This window comes from Choristoneura fumiferana, chromosome 5 (genome assembly GCF_025370935.1).
Source record: "Choristoneura fumiferana chromosome 5, NRCan_CFum_1, whole genome shotgun sequence".
NCBI lineage: Eukaryota > Metazoa > Arthropoda > Insecta > Lepidoptera > Tortricidae > Choristoneura > Choristoneura fumiferana.
Window position 1 is genome coordinate 5,348,736 of NC_133476.1, and position 8,031 is coordinate 5,356,766.

The window sequence follows — 8,031 nt, forward strand, 5'->3', positions numbered from 1 at the left end:
AAATGAAAATTATAGAAAAGGATACATTATGGCATATGAAATTCGGGCAAACGAAAGAGAACCCTCAGTATTATGTACGAAAATTGTAATTCTGCATTTGAATTTTTATTCTGCATTTGCCTTTCATGATGTTATTTTAAATAAATAAAAACAAGCCGCATTCAGGAACTGTTTCACCTGAGGTTTCACATACGTTTGATACATTAAAATATAATTTATTGAATAAAATATGTCAGTTCATAAAAAGTTGTCATTCCTATTCCTATTCCACTATGCCATTCCACCTAAGTCTACGTCTAAGAAGTTGACTTTTTATACAGACTAGACTCAACAACTTTGCTTGAAATATACGTACTATCTGGACAGGTGAACTTCTTGCTATTTTTACCAGAATATTCTTACGAGATCTATGTGAAATCCCGAAATGTTAACCGCTAAGTTGAGAGACATGAAATTTTACATGTTGTGTAATATTCCTTTTTAACTATAACGTAAACAAAGTATTAGATCAGTTGCGGGAATAATTGTAGGAATTTAGTAAAATCCCAGAATTTGGATTAGGTAAGTAGGTACATAAATAGTTTTTTAAAAATTATTCATCAAACGAACATCGAATGCAATTTGTCCATAATTATATTGTACGAAATATTATTATTATTTTAGAATATAAGAGCGGGCAGCGCATAGGCTTGTTATCCCCTCTTCCAAAAATTACTTATAAACTAATGTTCATTAATAATATTAGTCGATCATGAAGTACTATAATGGGCAGCTCATCCGAAGTGCAATGGTAGAGTTGCCATCTGTGCTGCTGGTACCGTTTTACAGGTACGAGAAGCGTCATTGTCACAAGAAAAATCTTAATAGCGCGATGTAGGAATCGAATAGAATCTGACAACGACATCTATCTAACGGGAATTAAACAAAATGTCATTTCTACAACCATTTTTGGGATTAAGTACTGTAGTTTATAAAATATATTATTTTCAAATATCTATTACCTGTAAACGAGCTATTCTTGTATACATATTTCAGGGATCTCGAAAACGGTTTCGATGTTTGGCGTATTGGGGTTTTCGGGGATGAAAAATCGATCTAGCTTGGTCTTATCTCTGGGAAAACGCTTATTATTGAGGCTTAGCCCGAGCAAAGCTCGATCGCCCAGGTACTACTTACAATACAATACAATACAAATACTCTTTTTTGTACACCAGAAATAGTAAGCGATACAGAAAAACTGGTTGTGCCGGATCGAACATTCTGTTTTGGTGGGTTTTTGCGTTAAATTGGAGTTTTGGTGTAGCTTTCACTGAAACTGTAAATAATACTGGAGCCGTGCAACTGCATTTTTTTTAAAAGATACTTAATCATTTTTACAGCTCTACCAAACTATCAATTTATTGAATAATTGGTTCTCATAATAGATAATTTACAAAAGCTAAACTGAACGAAAGTTGAAAAATTAAACATTAGAGTAACCATCGCATTTAAATTTTCGGTTACGAATACTAGTTTCGGCCGGACACGACACGATACTTAAAACTATCTTGACTTAGATACAGAGATTTAATGAATACTTGGGCTGGCTTTCGTGCAATAGTTTAACGAGAACTGCTTCTTTCCATTCATGTTTTATTTGAACCCTCTTCCAAAAATTAGTCAACTCTACATAGATGTCAATGCAACTCTATCAGTGATCGTAATAGTTAGGGCGCAACTCGTCCGTAGTGCAATGGAAGAGTTCCACCCCGGAACACACGTAAATTTATACTAATACTTTATGTCCCTTCCCTAGTGGCCGTCTAAGAATCAAATCTAGCATTGAGAAGATCATAGCTGCAAGAAAAGATTTAGGAATCAGATAGAATATGATAGTGACATCTAGTAGAGCTTTTTCGAAGTAGATTTTTTTGTAGAGACGTTGATAAAATTAAAGAAGTAATGTGATAATCATATGTGGCCGTAGTAATGTACAACTTTATTGGAACACGTAAGTATGAGATTCAAATTTAGCTGTACACAAACAATTAGGGGTATGGCTTTTTTCTATCATCAAGAAATTCGAGATGGAGCAGCAGAAATATATATTACTTTACAATAAATCTAGATTTGTTTTCTTTTTATATTAGTGGTAGATATTATCAAAATTCTATTACCTACTATTATTTCTTTCTTTGTAATAACTGTAACGATATAATTACAATATTTTTTTGAGATTTTATTCCACTAAAATGCCTTAAAAATAAAAATAAACTTTATGAAACTTAGCTTGCAGATTATTTAAAAAACATAACCGTTTTCTTAGCTCTCCAACAATACATAACGAGGAATGCGGCGCATTCTTCTTGCCTATGATGGTCTTTCAGGAAGCGCTGGTAGTTTAAAAAAAAACCGTGTGAAAGTGCCCATTGCGGCCTATTTACTGAATAAATTATTAGAATTTGAAAAAATTGAATTTGAATACAATACCTGGAAATAAAACAAATTAATTGAGAACCTACTTGTTCGGAGCTTTTACTGTTTACTCTTAACTTTCAACAGGTTAGTTTTACGCGGAGAAAACTGTTTCGAATAGGTAACGCTTACGATACCAAGCACAGACTAAAGCGATAAACGACGATTTTTGTATAAAACTAACAACATAAATTATCGTTTTATAAAATCTCTTTCTCGAAGCAAACGAGTTCGATATCTAAAGAACCGTAGGTACCTACTTAATTACGAAGTTTTAGTATCCATTTGAAACAAAACCAACCTGGTTTATACCAAAGTAAATTTTCATAACAGTTAAATACTTGCCAAAAAACTGTTACGTTACGTTTCTAGGAAAAAGCGTAATGACGTAACTCTCCTTATAGTTAAAGAAAATTTACGTAGAGAAAATTTCTCTTAAGTATGAGTAGCTAAGGTATTTTAAAGTTAATCCAAAGTCTTTTAGTAGATGGTGGGCTAGTTTGACTCCTATAAAATGCTTTCCTAACTTTTTAAATTGGTCATTATTAACAATTTTTTCCATACATTGATCTATGTTCAAAGTGTTTCATGTTAACTAAATATGTAGGTACGTGCCTAATTATGAATGAAAAAATCAGATGTAAAACCTTTACCCCCTGTAAAGTGATTATGCCCACTCGTCTGTTGAAATATTCCAGACAAAGTAATTTTAAAACATTCGGACAATTCATACCTATAAAGAGGTAACGTTACTGAATGACTAACGGCCAGCCTTTCACCTCTTGAACCAAGCTTGAACTATGAGGAACCTAAAATTTGACAGATAGGTAGATTTCCTTGAAGAGTTGCACTAAAAAGGGATTTTACACACGGTTTTTAAACGGTTTTTTTTGTTTCAAATGCTCTGGCCCGATATCACCCGATATGCACTTTTCCGGTTTTTTTAATTAAAGTTGGTGGTTAATAGTATCAACTAGATACTTTACTACAAAGCTTAATTTACTACCTACGCAAAAGTAAATACTTGCGGATAAAAGCTTAATAGTTATTTACTTACGTACCTAAAAGTTTGGATACTAGATACTCGTGTAAAGAAAGTAGAGTTACTTACGTGCGGGTCGGCGGGCGTAGTGGTCGCGCCATGTCCGCACGGCGCGCTGCCGAGTGCCGAGTGCCGCGGGGCCCGCAGGCGCCGGCAAGGCGCCAGCACCGCCCTCGGGCGCCGGGCGCCACCCCAGATACACACCTACATATAAACTGGGGAGTCATGAGTGAAGAGGCGAAGAGCGCTTATCGTTTTCCATGAAGAATGTTGCTAGTGAATTCTTCGTAAATCATGGTTCGGTTTTTTACCCGACTGCCCAAATGAGGGTTATTTACAGTTGTGTGTTTTGTTTTCGAAGAGATTACCTAAGTATCTAGTCGGTTAACACGTGCCGTGCGAGAGCTGTATTGAACACCTTTGATTATTTATTAGAAAACCTTTGTCTAGGCTTAATTATGAGGTCTTGTAGGTACCACCAGCCAAATAAGTGGTCTATCAATTTTTAAACAAGTTCCTACTATCAAATGAATATGTCGCTAAAGTCGAACTTTCACGTCTATTGGTATTATTGTTTTATGACATGCAAACGATTATCAACTTTAATGTGGTAGACCACATATTTGGCTGATGGTACATTGAAAACGATATTGACTTTTTCTAACTGATGTAGTGCATAAGACGTAGATGAGAGAATTAAGTTTTGTAATTTTGGAAAACATAACTAAACTATATTTGAAGTTTTTGTTCATTGAATAATTTGTATGTTTTAAAGTACATTCGGCAGTTATTAAAAAAAAATTGTAAATATAAAGTAGCTACGGTAGGACTCACGGGTTAAACACGGTGAAATTTTAAACATACAAGAAAATTTGTGTTTCTAGCTCAATTCATGCTGGACAATAAAATGTTTAACTCAATTGCTAAAACATAACTTATAATGGTTAATAAAATTGAATGATAATGTAAATAGTTGTCATTGTCATTTATATGTCATACGCATTAGGTACATTACAGCTCGAAAATATTTCTAAAATTAATTACGCTCTGGTAGTTAATTCTAAATTAACAATGTGTTTTGATATCGGTTCACAGCACTTAAACCTTCGTCTGGTTACAGTTTGAGGTAGTATCAAAAATACACGCTGTATATTTTTGGTTATCATTTGACATTTGTTAAAACTACTCTGATAAAATTTACGATGTTCATACACGTTTTGTTGAAATTAAATCTCAAAGTAGGTATGGAGTCCTCAAAATAAATAATTAAACTAGAAACTCTAATTTTGGTGATCACTTTGTTTAAACGACCAAAATGTTAACTCAATAAAGTCGTGTTATTTTTGTAATTTGCAATTTTTGTGGTGACGAGTGGCGTAAAGAAACTGGGAATGTTGGAATTATTTTACGCCTCTATCTACACAAATACAGTAAATATTTATAATTTATGTGATATAAAATTAATGACTTGGAGTCATCAAATATTTGAATAAGCGTACATTCACATAAATAATTAAAAATATTATACTTATTGCCTATAAAGCCTATCTTTGCCATGTCCACAAGCGCGAATAAATTATGTGTTAGTGTAGCCCCTAAAGTAGGTAAATTACTATAGGTAGCTTTGTTTTAGGATTTATACGCAAACCTACCAGATGTCAAATCAATCAATCAATTGAAAATGGGTGAAACTCTTAAGATTGTTTTTTGGAATCTTTATGTATTTTTTATTTCAATTCCAAATTTTTACTTTTACGGTCATCCCGTAAAACCTAAATTGAAAATACAAACTGAAATATAGATGCACAGAAAAAACAGAAAAATAAGGCCAGCACTGGGAATCGAACCCAGGTCCTCGGTATTCCGTACCGCGTGCTATACCGCTACACCACTGCTGGTCAACAAACTCTATTTGCGAAATCAGCTTAAGTATAGGCAGGTAAATATAGGTACAGTCGAAGAAACTGAATTGTTTATCAGAATGGTACCTTTTTAATGCAAATAGCATTTTAACACTGCATACCTACCTACATCTGGCAAAGAAGTCATGATGAAATTGACTGCGAAAAGGTTTGACACTGAGACACGTTTTAGTTTCCTTGATTGTATATTAATTGTTACCTAATTCATTTGATTTGTAACAGGAGAAGTTAATAAAATGGTTATTAAAACAGACACCAGTAGGTAATAATTACATCCCTTTCCTAATTTCTCTTTTGTTCGAGAAGAAAGAGAGAGCGCAGGACTTTAAAATAAAACCATTTGAGCCGATCCATTTTCTCCAATTAAGTATATAAATTTTTATTCTCCTCTATGAAACTGAAAACCAATATTTCCAAATGTTCAATTTATACAAAGGCGGGCGCGACAAGTGGTAGGCGTGGTCCAAATGGACACGCCCCAAAGAAGCCCCGCCCATAGCACTCAGAAGCTTAGCGTAAAGCTCTTACGAAAAGTCCTGATCGCTAAGTGACATATAAAGATATAAAATGTTTTATTGTAGATACTCGTATCACGGTTGCTGTCTTTATGATTATTTGAGCTGTTTCTTGGTATGGCTTATTCCCCTGATCTTTATGCTATATAATTTAGCGAGAAACAGTTGAGAAAATACTTCTGAAAGAGAACAGCTGGACGTCCGCCGGACAGAAAGAAATACGAAAGCAGTCTTGCCCAAGCTGTGAAGCTGGTGTTCGCTCGTGCTTCACGCTCTCTCGGTGAATTAAACTGTGCGGAACACAACCACATTATCATTTTTTTTACATAAAATATAACCGATTACAATTAAAGACCTTGAAAATAATTTTCTAGTAGTTTGATTGAAGTCGATGTCGCAGCACGAGCTAGCTGGAGTGGAGCTATAGTCCCTACATTACATAAACTATATTGGACTTCAAACTAGTAGAAATTTATTTTCATGGTTTTGTAGTCGGTTAAATTTTTTGTTAAGAATATTTTTTGGAGTCCTTTAAATTTTTTTGTTAAATCTTTCTTTAACTACTTATTTTTCACTCTTTTTTTTAAGTGATTTGTAGCCAAGGTTCATCTTACAACGATTTCATCGATCGATTTAAATTAAACGAATTTTCAGAGTACTTGGTCCCGTTTGGGTAGTACGTCCATGCTCGCGATGTTCACATAGACACTACTGTGTAAAAGCGCTTATATACCCGCTTTAGGCGGGCCACCCGCTTTAGGCTACCTTCCCCTACCTAACCTTGAGTTAATTTTAATAAAAAAAGCGATAGGTCCTATTCTAATTAGATGTTAAATTTCCTCTAATGTTTAAAAACCAGCCAGCATTTTTTAAACAGTAAAACATCTCTGCCATTAACGTCAGTTCTCTATAAGTAATATAGTTTGTGCTTCCGCATCTTCGTAAATCTCCATACATACCTACTCCATTCCATACCGCCACTTGTACCAAATATAGCCATACTGATTACGTTGCTCGCTCTACTTTGAAACCGATTAGAACCTACGAAGTCACATTGTTAAAACAAGTTTCTAATAATATTAGTTAGGTATTTTTTAATTTAGCCTAAATGTTTTTAGTTACTTACAGATAACAAATTCTGAATACATGCGATATTTCTTATTTATTTATTTAATTATTAACTCAATAAATAGTAGATTGTACAAGAGCATAAAACGAGTAATTTTAACTTTTTACCCAAAACGTTCATATAGCCACCCGAGCCGGTACGGCGAGGGTGGATTTAATATAGACACGTAGAGGGGAAAATGGGTTTAATGCTCGAGTTTTACACTGCTTTTCACTTCGATTGCGAGGAAATGAAAATGCAACAGTGGAAACAATTGTTCACTGACTATGTAATGTACCTTTTATTTTTCATGCATTAGGTACTATATAATTAGATTTTTTAATTCTTATTGATTTGATTGATTTTCAGTTTTATATAAATTAAAAATTATTAAAAACATATAAAGAAACTTCTTTGTTTATGGCTGTTGACACCTTATTACCTTGGTACTGTGCACTAGAGCATAGGTGTACATTACTGTAGAGGCCGGCAACGGCGGCAACCCCACGTTCCGGCCGAGGCTTGTATAATGCTTTTCTCAAACATGACATGAAATAAAATAAAAAAACAAGAAATCAAGCATGGTGGGGCGCTAGTCTGGTCGCCCTGTTGTGAACGCACGTGTCGAGCTGGCTGCTGGCGGCGGCTGCAGGAGGTGGTGCTGGGTGTAGGCGTGCGCCGTGTCGCAGAGCGCGCGTTGAATGAAACGCAAGACGGTCGCATTGCCGGCCTGCGGCCTGCAAAGTTGTATGAAATCTCTTTGCAGGCCGCTAGAGTGACCGCGCGCAGGCAGGCGAGCCCCAGCGCCTGCAGCGCGATACTTCTCAGCCTATTACTTTTTCTCAAACATGACATGAAATATTGACGTTGTGTTACAAATAATAGGCTGAGAAGTATCGCGATGCAGCAGTGCTATTACGAAATTCGAAAAACGAAGTTCGTATCGTACCGTCCCTCTCACTTTCGTATTAATAAATAATATAAGTGTCG

General features: G+C 35.0%; 1 protein-coding gene across 1 annotated transcript in view; it reads right to left on the reverse strand.

The window, feature by feature from the left end:
• Positions 1 to 3,697, reverse strand: part of DAT (Sodium-dependent dopamine transporter) — a 39,001-nt gene extending 35,304 nt beyond the window's left edge. The window contains exon 1 of the mRNA XM_074087585.1: positions 3,566 to 3,697. The gene's annotated coding sequence lies outside the window, so the exon portion shown is untranslated. The remainder of the gene's footprint in view (positions 1 to 3,565) is intronic.
• Between the last annotated feature and the right edge of the window lie 4,334 nt (positions 3,698 to 8,031).